The sequence below is a fragment of the Danio rerio genome, chromosome 19 (genome assembly GCF_052040795.2).
Source record: "Danio rerio strain M-AB ecotype USA chromosome 19, GRCz13ab, whole genome shotgun sequence".
Lineage (NCBI taxonomy): Eukaryota > Metazoa > Chordata > Actinopteri > Cypriniformes > Danionidae > Danio > Danio rerio.
Window position 1 is genome coordinate 41,378,084 of NC_141039.2, and position 14,417 is coordinate 41,392,500.

General features: G+C 29.0%; 1 protein-coding gene across 46 annotated transcripts in view; it reads right to left on the bottom strand.

The window, feature by feature from the left end:
• Positions 1-14,417, bottom strand: part of adgrb2 (adhesion G protein-coupled receptor B2) — a 554,448-nt gene that overhangs the window by 409,731 nt on the left and 130,300 nt on the right.

Genomic DNA, 14,417 nt, shown 5'->3' on the forward strand with positions numbered 1-14,417 from the left:
GGGTGCTCAATCCTGTTCCTGGAGATCTACCTTCCTGCAGATTTCTGTTGCTACCCATATCCAACACACCTGAACCAATTAATTAGGACCTGAACATCACGTGATAATTACAGGCAGGTGTGTTGGATATGGGTAGCAACTGAAATCTGCAGGAAGGTAGATCTCCAGGAACAGGATTGATCACCCCTGGCTTAAGCAATGTGTTGATGATCTGTGGGTAAGGGATTCGTCAGAATAAACAGTAAAAATCAGTCCAAGGCACTCGAAAAATGTGGAAACAATATTAAAAAGCCTTTATTCACATGGCTAATCCTTAACAAACCTACACATTTTGGCAAATAACTGCCTTTCTTCAGGGTAACAGTGCCATCTCAAAAAAAGCTTTTTTAAATATTTAAAAAAGGACTGATTTTTTCTGTATATATATATATATATATATATATATATATATATATATATATATATATATATATATATATATATATATATATATATAGACATTTTTTTAATTTTTCAGAAAAACCTTTAAAATCTAATTAGTTTATTAATTAATTTTCATTTTATTCATATAATTACATATTTACTTAAAATACTGATATAACAAAAAGAATAGAAATAAATGTAAAAATTAAACATGATGAAAATAGATTAGAAAATAACTATTAAGTAAAAATATTTAAAAATAATACAATTTTTAAAATAAACAAATGTGGCTGGAAGGACACCCGCCACATTAAAAACATATACCAGAGTAAATGGCAGTTCATTCCTCTGTGACGAACCCAAAGAACCAATGACTACACCGAAGAAAATTGAGTGAATCAAAATAAAATAAACATTTCTTTGTTAAATCCTCTTCGTTCAAACAATGAATTTTAAATGCTAGCATATGCGCAAAAACAAAATGATTATTTTCCTTATCAATTCTCATCAATTGTCCTCCAAAACTGTAAATATGAAGACAGTTTTCTTTGTGCAAGACATGAGTTTGTGTTAGTATAAAACAAAAGGAGAAAATACAAGAAGGGCAACACAATGTTATTTGAATATTAGATTCATTAACAGATTTAAATCACTAATCCTCTGTAATCTGTTCTGCGGAGACAAAGTCATAAACAAACAACTAGAAAAAAAGGCAGAAAGACAACAGAAAAACTGGAGAAACGGAGCGAGAAATGGAGAGCAGTGGTCATGTCACATATCAGGCCTTTTAAGTCTTCTGACAGCATTAATGAAGCGGAAAGTTTTCCTGTAAATCAGGATTGGGTCCTGCCAGAGCTGCTTTCTCCAACAGCCCCAATCCCACCATTCACTTTTCATCCAGTCAGCCCGGCTGGCCCTCTGGCACCGGGCCCTTTGTCTTAATTACATGTGGTTAGTGGGTCACATTACTAGCGTACAGTAGGCTGCGGTGGGATGTCCTTCATTTGGAGGCCCTTCAGGGTTTTCCACACACTCCCACCTAGATCAATAGGTGGAAATCTCTGACTTTCCTCCTCTTTCTGCCTCTTTGTCATTCTGTCTCCCCTTTCCTCTCCTCCTCCTCGCTCTCACTTGTAAATCATTTCAGGGCTGTGTGTTCTCTCTGTGAAGGTCGCAATCCTATTCACAAAGACACAAAAACGGACACGCATACTTTTCTCCGATGACTGAAATCCCTGACGGATGCGCTGAAAAGACTGATGACTCTTCAGCGAAGGGTTTAGCCTCTCAACTAATCTCTGATACTCTTGTGCGCACACACAACCATGTTCACTCAAGTACACACATACAAGTGTATCCTTTGGCTAACTGCATTTACAGTTCTTTGTGTTTTTGTATAATAGGATGGGGTGCATTGTATGATATGATGCTCTTTTTATTAGTGTGCTCAACTGTAGTCACATTTATTTGTTGACTTATATGCTTATTTAGATATTTACTTATTTTTGTACTTCATATAAATCACATCTTTTTAAGTAAAATATAAATAAGTTAATTAAATAACAAATCAAAAAAAAAGAAAAAAATATATATAGTAAAGTAAAATATATAAAGCAAAATAAAATAAATAAATATAATAAATAAAATATATAAAGTAAAATAAAATAAAAATATATAATAAATGAAATATATAAAGTTAAATAAAATTAAAATACAATAAATGAAATATAAAGTAAAATAAATAAATAGAAATTTAATTAAATATAAAAATATAGCATAAAATACACATAAAAATTAAATATTAATACAAAATAAAAAATAAATAAAATGAATGAAAATCAAATTTAATTAAATTAAAGAAAATAAAATCTTATAAAAATATAAAAAAATTGAATATAAATAAAAAACAATTTATTAAATAAAAACTATATAAAATGATAAAGTAAAATTAAAAGAAATAATAATTTAAATAAATACGTAAAGTAAAATAAAATATAAAACAACAACAACAACAACAACAACAATAATAATAATAATAATAATAATAATAATAATAATAATTATTATTATTATTATTATACATAAATAAAACAAATTAAATAAACATTATTTAAAATTAAATTGATTAATAACAAATAAAAGATGTATTATAAATAAAATAATAATAAAAAATAGAAAATACATAAATAAAACAAAATAAATTAAAATCAAATAAAAAAATTTAATTGAAATACAAATATAATATAAAATGCAATAATAATACAAATAAACAAAAATAATAAAAATTTAAATAATATAAAAATGATATAAATTAAAACTAAACAAAAATATAATAAAACTAATTACATATTTAAAGTAAAATAAAATATAAAATAATAATACAATTTTTAAAAAATAAATAAATAAAATGCATTTCAAATTAAGTTAAATAATAAAAAAACTAAATAAAGGCATATATATATATGTACATATATAATAATAAATAAAACAATGATGATTACTAAAGATTAAATAAATATGTAAAGCGAGATAAAATATAATATAATAATAAAAATAAATTAAATGTAATTAAATAATAAAAATAATAATTATAGCTAAAAACTACAAATAAAATATATAAAATAATAATACAAAATAAGACATAAAATAAATATAAAAAATAATTAAAATATAATAAAATTAAATAAAAAATATTATCAAATCAAATAAAAATAATATAATAAAATATAAACATACAAAATAATAAATAAAATAATATTACAATATAAGAAATAAATAAAATAAATAAAAATCAAACAAATAAAAATCTAATTAAATAAAAAATATTAATTAAATAATAATAAACAAATTATCACCTAAAATAAAACTGATTAATGATATGTAACAAATATGATAATATGTCCCATAAATGCTTAAATACAAACGTAAAACCCATGGAACCTCCATGGAAACATAAAAAAAAAATAAAAATAAATAAATAAATAAATAAATAACTTGACGTGTCTCTTAAAATAACCTTTTCTAAAATAATACAAATGAATAAATACAACTGGAGACCTTTTCCACTATAAGGTTGCAGCCTTTCATGTTTATTTTCAGGCTTGGTCTTTAATAGATACAGCATCAAACATTCAATATAAAAAGAAAAAGCACTTTTGTCAAGTCAGGCATCTGCTGGGGATGTTATGAATATTCCTGTGCATCTCAGTTCCACATTAGCTGAGTGTTTGAGGTGTGCTGAAATCAGTCACTGGCGGCGCAGCGGGTTAAATGGAGCTAAGAATTGGCTCTGGAGTGCAGACTTTAAAAAAAGCAGATGAAAACACGAGGGCTTAAAGTGGATACATCTTTCATTCCGGACTCAAGCTTATAATGAGATGCCTGGAATAAAGGCTTTACGTGAACAAAACGCCACAAACAAATTATACTAGCAAGAGAGAAATAAATAAATAGATGAATTGGCACAAAGATGCGAGTCGCACTCCATTTCACAGGTGCTTATCACGTCTCTCCATTCTCAGACTTTTGGAAAATGCTTATCTCATCATGCGTTTGGTTATTTACTTACTGATTTATGTTTTGGGGGCTGAGATGTGAAACTATTTTTAAACTGCATGGTTCAGACCGGCTATATATATATTTTTTTTTGCATAATTTAATGTATTTTAGTGACATAGTTGTATTTAATAAAGAAGGTTAAATGCTGTATTTTAGTATCATATTTTTGTTTTAAATAGTGAAGTTCAAAAACTGTATTTTATTGACAATTGTATTTTATTATGAAATTTAAATACTGTATTTTATTGACAGTTGTATTTAATGATGAAGTTGAAATGCTGTTTTTGAGTGACAAACGTATTCACTTATAAAGTTTTAAAATAAAAAAACAGATAATAAATAAATAAAATAAATAAATAGAAATGAAAGAATTAAACATAAATAATAATATGTAAAGTAAAATTAAACTAAATAAAAAAATATTGATACAAAATGAAATGAAAATAATAATATAGAAATTATATGAAGTAAAACAAAATAAAATAAAAAAATAAAATATATAAAATAAAATAATAAATGTATAGGATAAAATATAAATATAAAAATACAAAACACTAATACAAAATAAAACTGAAACAAATTAAAAATAAAAATAAAGTAATTGAAAATAAAACTAAATTAAAAAAAAGATAATTTATAATACAAAATATAAATATAAACTAATAATAATAATAATAATAATAATAATAATAATAATAATAATAATAATAATAATAATAATAATAATAATAATAATAATAAAAATATCACAAAGCTGATTCATGCTTTTTCAGGTTTAAAAATTACTAATCAAATGTCATGTGAAGAAAAAAAGGAAATATTCTAAATATTATGATATTATGCCATATTATATATGATGCCAAATAAATTCATAAATAAAAACTTGAAGATACTATTAAATATTGTATTTTATTGACAATTGTATTTAATAATAAAGGTTAAATATTTTATTTTAGTATTATAATTGTGTGTAATTATGAAGCTTGAATACTGTATTTTAGTACTATAATTGTATTTAATTATGAAGCTTAAATATTGTATTTTACGATCATAATTATATTTATTTATGAAGTTTAAATCCTGTATTTTACAATCATGATTTTATTTATTTATGAAGTTTAAATCCTGTATTTTACAATCATAATTGTATTTATTTATGAAGTTTAAATCCTGTATTTTATTATCATAATTGTATTTATTTATGAAGTTTAAATCCTGTATTTTAAAATCATAATTGTATTTATTTATGAAGTTTAAATCCTGTATTTTATTATCATAATTGTATTTATTTATGAAGTTTAAATCCTGTATTTTATTATCATAATTGTATTTATTTATGAAGTTTAAATCCTGTATTTTATTATCATAATTGTATTTATTTATGAAGTTTAAATCCTGTATTTTATTATCATAATTGTATTTATTTATGAAGTTTAAATCCTGTATTTTACAATCATAATTGTATTTATTTTTGAAGTTTAAATCCTGTATTTTTCAATCATAATTGTATTTATTTATGAAGTTTAAATCCTGTATTTTATTATCAGAATTGTATTTATTTATGAAGTTTAAATCCTGTATTTTACAATCATAATTGTATTTATTTATGAAGTTTAAATACTGTATTTTATGATCATAATTGTATTTATATATGAAGTTTAAATCCTGTATTTCATGATCATAATTGTATTTAATTTTGAAGTTTAAATCCTGTATTTTACGATAATAATTATATTTAATTGTGAAGTTTAAATCATGTATATTACTATCATAATTGTAGTTAATTACGAAGTAAAATTCCTGTATTGTACGATCATAATTGTATTTATTTATGAAAATTAAATACTGTATTTCAGTGATATTTTAAGCATCAATTTGGCTGGATTAGCTTGCCAGCTAGTCTCATGAGCCGCATGCTTTTTTATGGACTTAAATATGTCCTACTTTTTTTTTTTTTTTTTTTATTGCTTCCCATACTATTTTACTACTAAAATATTTACTTACAAATGTGTATTTAAAATAAGTATTTAAAGTAAGATGCATTTCACATCAAAACAACAATGCAGAATTCACATGGCAGTTGTAAATAAAACAACACTGTAGATTCGTTGAATGGCAGCAGCGCCTTTCTTCAAAAAGTAACTGTAAAAGTAAGAGGAAAGCAGAGATGGCAAGATAACACGTTTAATTGATATTGGAGTCGATGCTTGAGTTCGGGAACACACGAGGGGATATAATCACATGCGAGCTGTGTTAGCACATTAACGCTGCAGCTTCCAGCACCGGTGTTAATGCTGGGAAAATGTGAGAACGAATCAAAGGGCCTGAAGTCCCAGGAGAATTCATGTACAGTAGGATCCAGCACACATGAATTTACATTACAGAATATAGAAATAAAAGAGAAAAACTTAAAGCTTTGAAACATGAGCAGAAAAGAAAAATTAATAATAAAAATGAAGTACATGATGATGATGATGATGATTATCATTAAACAGTATTATTATTATATTATATTATATTATATTATATTATATTATATTATATTATATTATATTATATTATATTATATTATATTATTATTAAACAGTATATAAAATGTTTTCCAGATGATGTTTAGCAAAGAAAGGACGTTTTCAAAGTAGATGCTATAATCTAATTAAAAAAAATAAATAAATATTATTAGCCACTAATAAACATTTATATTTCTTATATGTACTGTCATCGTGTCAAAATAATCATTATAAATTGGTAATTTAATATAATATGTAAAATACGTTGAAAGAAATCTCTCCTTTAAAAACACAGAAATAAAAAGAATTTAAAAAAAGAATTCTCAAAAAGAATTAAACTTTTACAATAGGGCTAATAATTTTCCCTTCAACGTTATGTATATGTATTCAAAGTGTAAATATCTAATTCATGAGCAACATAGTGAAAACATCAACAAAATATATATCAAATGCATTTTAAAAAGGAGATTTCAAATCAATAAAAAAAGCTTGTGAATTTGTTAGGATCCTGCTCTTACAGGATTTGGCTAGGTTTGGCTTTAGAATCTACGCACGCACCCACACACCCATTACATACAGTTAAAGTCAGAATTATTAGCCCCCTTCAAATTTTTTTTCTTCTTTTTTTAAATATTTCCTAAATGGTGTTTAACAGAGCAAGGACATTTTCACAGTATGTCTGATAATATTCTTTCTTTTGGAAAAAAGTCTTATTTGTTTTATTTCGGCTAGAATGAAAGCAGTTTTTATTATTTTTAACACCATTTAAGGGACACAATTATTAGCCCCTTCAAGCTATTTTTTTTTTCTCGATAATCTACAGAACAAACCGTCATTATACAATAACTTGCCTAATTGCTCTATCCTGCCTAGTTAACCTACCTAGTCAAGCCTTTAAATGTCACTTTAAGCTGTATGGAAGTGTCTTGAAAAATATCTAGTCAAATATTATTAACTGTCATCATGGCAAAGATCAAATAAATCAGTTATTAGAAATGAGTTATTACAACTATTATGTTTAGAAATGTGTTGAAAAAATATTCTTTCCGTTAAACAGAAATTGGGGAAAAAATAAACATGTGGTCTAATAATTCAGGGGGGCTAATAATTCTGACTTTAACTGTACATAGCCCTTAACATGACAAGTTGACTTTACTCAAAACATTTAACAATTCTGTTGTAACATAGAACTGTTAAATTCACTTAACAGGTTAAAATTACACTTTATTACAATATAAATATATATATATATATATATATATTATATGAATATAAATATATTATATTAATTATATAATACATATACCAAAATCTAACCCCCCCCCCCCCCCCCCCCCCCCCCCCGGCTACGGGCATGCTTAACCTAATTATGCACCAAAGTCATTTACTTAATAGTTAAGTGTATTCCCTTTTTAAAATTAATGTCAACTAGTTGCTTTTTACAGTATACACACACATACACAGTAAAAAATGTTGGGTTCCACACAATCAGTTTGTTTTTGGACAGCATGTAAGTGGATTTTAAATGTTTTCTATATTTTTTTGGACAACATTCAAGTACAAATTTAAGTGGATTGAACATAAAATAATAAAGTTGTTGGTGGTTCATTCCGCTGTAAAATGAGAAGAAAGACCATGAAACGACTAGTGCCATCAGGATCATCAGGTGAGCGGGCTGAAACTCCATTGAAAATGCTGGGGTAAAATAAACTTTATGATCTTTTTTTTAAGACATGACAGGGGAAAATGTTATTTAATGCAGCGCTTCTTGTCCGTTCTGAGACCCACTTTATATCGTATATCTATCAGGCAGTGAAGATTGCTGATTTTTAAAGAAATCAGACCTTAAACGTGGCAGTTTTATAATGTTAAAGACAGTTCACACTGAAAAAAAATTGTTGCATGCAAAACTGTTGCAAACTATTTATTTTGTGTTGAATTTAAACAAACAAATTAAATTTAATAATGTTCAACTTAATTTGTTTGTTTAAATTAAGCCTAAGTACATTGTTTACAACCACTTTACGTTAAAAAAATAATAATAATTAAGAAAATCTAAGGAATCATCTTTAAATATTTTTTTTCAGTGCACCTCAAGCACTAAGGCTGGCTGGCTGCCCATGTGCATATACCCCATTACTTTAACTTATTAGTCTTTACAAATTTAAGTAGATTGAACATAAAAACTCTAGAATTGTATTGTGTCAGCTCATTTTAAATAAGCAGTTTGAACAAACAGCAAAAATCATCTTTTGTGTGACAAATACTTCCAGTTTGACTCATTTCAAGCCAGTATGCTCCTTCATTAAGCACTCCAGTGAGCATCTGTCAGTAAAAGCAGAAGAGCATCCCTCAAAATACAAAGAAATCAAACAGTAAACCGCCTGCGAGAACAGCAGCCTGAAGGAAGGTGGGGAAGGTGGAGAAGGTCAGGCAAACACAGAGTAAGAAGCATGTCTGGAAATAATAGGTTCTGAGATGAAACTGCAATAGTAATGAAAGACGGTGCTGACAAGGGAATCTTTCCAGATGCGGGGCTGGCTTTGATTCTTTCAAATGTACCTTTTTTTTTTTTCCTTTCTAACACTGCTATCTCAGTATGTTCTATATGTGTGTAGTAAGAATGAATTCAGCTGTACTACACCTGCTGTGAACGGCATATGTTGTGTCGCTTCACTGACGCTTACAAGTCCTTTCCTGTGGCCTCATGGGATAATAAAGTGTCCATCAGTTGCATGCTTTAAAATCTCAGTGGAGATTAATTAGACACTGATAAGAGATATTAATAATTAGGACATCCTACATTTTATATAAAAAGGTATGATTCTTGCTATTATTAAATCATTAATTATGATTTTTGCCTCAGACTTCAAATCTTCCTGCTTATTGATATTAATTGGGGTAGATTTAGGTTGTATTAGGGCTGTAGAAGATCACGCAGAATACGTATAAATATAGAGAATATTACAAAAAATAATAAGCGACCAATAGTGTGGAATGAGTCATCGATATTGCTTTGTGTATTTTAAAGCTATTTTATTTAATTTACGTTTTTTATTTTTTTTATTTTATGTTTGTTTATTTTATGGTTATTTAATTTTATGTTTTTTATTTTATGTTTATTTAATTTAGCTTGTTCATAGTATGTTTATTTTATTTAATATTTGTGTATTCTATTCTTATTTAGTTTTGTTTGTTTATTTTATGCTTATTTATTTTAATGTTTTTTTAATTTGTTTATTTAATTTTATGTTTGTTTATTTTATGTTTGTTAAATTTTGTGTTTGTTTATTTTATGCATATTTAATTTTGCGTTCGTTTATTTTGTGTTTATTTAATTTTATGCTTGTTTATTTTGTGTTTATTTAATTTTATATTAGGCTATTTTATTGTTTATTTAATGTTTGTTTATTTTATGTTTATTCAATTTCATGTCTTTTATTTTATGTTTAATTTTTTTATTTATTTAATTTTATATTTGTTTATTTTATGCATATTTCATTTTATGTTAGTTTATTTTATGTTTATTTAATTTTATGTTTGTTTAATTGTGTGTTGAATTATTTTTATTTACTTTAATTTGTCTATTTTATTTTATTTTGTTTATTAAATGATATAACAAGTTTTGTTTTGTCGTCTTGTCTCATCTAGTTAAGTTTCGACTCGTTTCTTTCATGAAGAGAAATACTGTACATTGTAACTGCAAATGTATACATTTTTTTAGGTTTTGTTTATTAAATCATTGAAAAGTTATATTTGTAGCAATAGCACGAGGGGGGGAACATGCTAGTAATAAACTTTTAAATTTGAGTAGCTCCTGATCTAAAACAATGTTTTAAGCTAAAAAAAAAAATTAAAAATAGTAACTTAGGACTGTTTTATTAAAAATAAATGAGTTCAAATAAACCTGGAATGAGAAATCGGTACACAGATTTTGAATGCATTATGTAAGTCCAGACTGGCTTGCAAAAGTAGCATCATTTACCCATTATGTGATATTACCCTTCCTTGCGGATGGTTTGAACACAGTCAATTACTTCAAAGCTATTCTTGACACAAAAGCTACTGCATCTCAGTGTACTTTTACATTCAGGTCAGGCTCATCAAATCCACATCTTTTAAAATACAAAAAACCACACACACACACACAATATTTACACTATTGTTCAGCCGAACTACTCGTATGTCATTAGATGAGAATGGCACCTTGACATTTGCAGATCCATCTCCAGCGCACATGCTCAAGATCTGAGCATTTGATTGATGGATTCATGGATTCTCGGCCAACCTTAAGGTCGTGTAGGAACTAAGGAGCAGAGCCAGACCGTTTGGGGTGGTATCAAAGGCCCAGTGGTGGGTCTTAAATAAGCTAATGTAATGCAATAACGACCCTTTAGATGCAGGAGTGCAGACTGGATATGCAGAAATAGTAAGGTCAGGTTAAGGCTACATATGTTGCCTTTGAATGTACTGTCCAAAGGTCTGAGAAATAATCCATATGAGCTTTGAAGGACAAAATATGTACTTGAGTAAATGGAGTTGGGAGTGAGGGAGAGAAAATACCAGATGCTACAATGTTTTTTTTACCATGAGGAAAAGAAAAAATACATGTTAGATCATTTTACTTCAGCAAAATGACTTGATTAGGTACATATTAGGTGCAACTTGGTTAAAATAGCTTAGGTTCCTTTTTAATATGACTGCTAATGATCTTTTGTTCTATTGTTAAGAGCACTTATTGTGAAAAAAATTCAACCTTTGGAAGCTGTTTGTACATATACAGTATTTGTGTGGTTTAGTGTGTAAACAGCCATATTAGAGGGGTTTAAACACAACAAGTCGAAAGGTAGAAAGCCCAAAGTTTAAAGACATAGATGTCCAGGAAGCATCCGAAACAGATGCCTTCTCTCGATGTGGAGGAGCAGCGGCTCTACTCCGAGCTCCTCCCGGGTGACAGAGCTCCTATCCATAAGGGTGTGCCCTGCCACCGTGTGAAGGAAACTCATTTCAGCCGCTTGTATCCGAGATGTTGTCCTTTTGGTCATGACCCTAAGCTCATGACCATAGGTGAGAGTAGGAACGTAGATTGACCGGTAAATTGAGAGCTTTGCCTTTCGGCTCAGCTCTTTCTTTACCACAACGGACCGGCACATGGACTGCATTACTGCTGCACTAATCTGTTTTAAAAACAATTCAATAAAATTATTCGTTCTTAAAGTGTCAAAGTTACAAACGGTGCAATATTTTTTTTAAGTCTGAATGCTATTAAAACCCTCACACAGTCACAAGCCTCAAAAAATACTGGCAAAATAATCAATTATAATCCAGACTCAACATTGTCTCAATTTGTCTATTGTGAATAATCACATTGTGATATCGATGCTGAAACGATATATTGTGCAGTCCAAGCTGCGCATTCTTCTTTCCCAATGACAAATACATCAAATAATCATTGGGAAACGTAATAGTTTAGCCTTACTGTGGTATTTATAAAACAGAAACTGAATCTCTGCTTCTTCCATGTCTGGTTCACTGTCTGTCTCTGTTTTTGTCCTACGTTTATCTGACATGATGCCAGAGAAGCAGACATACATGTTGGAGAATGGTGGGCAGGAAGAACCAGGTCATTTGCATTTAAAGGAACAGGCTATAAAAACAGCTCCAAATTCCTTAAAAAATAACATATTCAATAGCGTATAACAAATTACATGATGGGACATTTGAGCTGAAACTTCACAGACACATTTTGGAGACAACAGATTTTTGTCTTACATCTGATAAAAGGGGAAAGAGTGGCAAACCTGCTGGCCGAGATCATACATTCACAATGGTATGAGCCATTATAGGCATGGTCAAATTTGCATTATCTATTATTCTCTTATTAATATTACTGCTGTTTAAGATACAGATAAGTGCACATTATGTTCCACGTCCCTCTCAACATCTTGTTTCAAGGTCCATTTTTTTTTATCCTCTTCAGCAACATGACTTGATTGACCATATAAAGCACTAAATAATTCAAATGGTTCTGGTTCCCTTTTAATATTACTGCTAATGATCGGTTGGACTTCAAAAACCTAAATGTGAAGATTTCACATACTAAGCTATTGCTTCATCAATAAGCGAATCGAATGCATAATTAACAGCTAACTAGTCTACGTTCTCTCTACAGTAAATCAATGGAATGCAGTATTCGCACTCCTACTCTCATCGACAGGGCTATTTTATAATTCACAAGTAGCCGCGTTTAAGTTAGACCACATCGAAGACATCGATTTTTTTTTCTTCAATGTTCAATCCACACATTTGGGAATTAGTCCTATGAGGAGTCCATAAAGAGCTTTTGCACCAGGTAGTTATAGGAACTATATAACAGGCTGGTCTCCAGAAAACAAAACCTCCCCTCAGGCTGTTTTCTTTCATTCCATCACTAGAGGAAGTCTGAAATTAAATATATGCTGGCCGACAGCGACACCAAGCATGACATTCAACAAAATCAACAACTGGAGGATGGAGGATGCCATTATCAAACCCGTGTTTTCAATGTGTTGTGGGTTTTGTGGTATCAGGGATGGGATGTAGACATACAAGTTATGGGTTTGAAAGAGCAAAAAAGAGGGCTAGGGAACTAAATCACTCTCAATGGCTTTTAGTGCTACATTTAATGGAAAAGGAAAAGAAAAGGAACACAACGCCGCAGACAAAGGTCACAGGTAAATGCCACTCACAGCATATTCCATATGTGTATGCTTTACAAAACACTTTGCTGGTGTAATATGGCATGTATTCACTCAGTCAATGACACTTACATCTCTGGAAGATCCTACTGTACTGAGTTACACTACATTTTGAGCTAATTTAGCCCTTCCCCAAAATAAGTTCCTATAAATAAAACAATTCCCAGTTCCTATTATTAAACTTTAAAAATTGAATCCGGTGTATGCCTGAATAATGAGGGACTAAACAGCACTGTTGGTTTAACTACCCCAATGTTATTCATTCCCAACTGGAGTCAGAGGTGGCCTTGTGACTCTTACATAGGGAAAGTATCAAATTTGGCACACTTAAAATGGGAGTTCTGAGAAGAAATAACCTCAAGATGAACGACAGTGTGACATCCAGAACAAAATCATTTACTTTTAACATGACTGTAGCTTTTAAACCATTTGTTAAAGAAAAAAATAACTACAGTGCCTTGTCACAAGATTTTTTTTTTTGGAACAATATCTTTGAAACATACAGTATCAGCACAAAAAAAGCAGGTAGCAAAACAAAAAGCAACACAGAATAATCTACATCAACATGTCCTTGAGTTACCAGATTATTTCCCAGAGGTAGGTCAACATCAGATTGACAGTGTGCCCCATTGACATGGACACAATGCCTTTAGTTTAGAAATGAAAATCAGGTAGACGTCAGAACCCAAAGTCAATATTCAATGTTCAAACGATCAACGTTTAATGATGTTACAGCTAGATATTGTGTGGACCTTACCACTAGGACGTTTATGAGATGTTTGGATTTTGCCATACCTGACGAATAAATGTCATTATTTGACGTCAATATGACGTTGGTTTAAGATGTTGGCTCGACATTGGATTTTGGTCACTTTCCAATACAACCAAAAATCAACCAAATATTCGTCAACCAATATAACGACATGTGATGTCGTTTATAAACATCAACAAAGCGCTGTTCTAAAATGCAGACTAGACATTGAATTTTGGCAACCTGGCTCCATGTGGATTTTGGTCACAAAAACAACCTAATATCAACCAAATATTAACATCATTTGATGTTGTTATTGGACATTAGAATAATGTTGTCCTTAGACGCTGGGTAGACGATAAATTTTAGTCACCTGACATCACGACCTAAATCTAACCTATTATTAATGACATTGTGTGTCTGCTGGGTTACAACAAA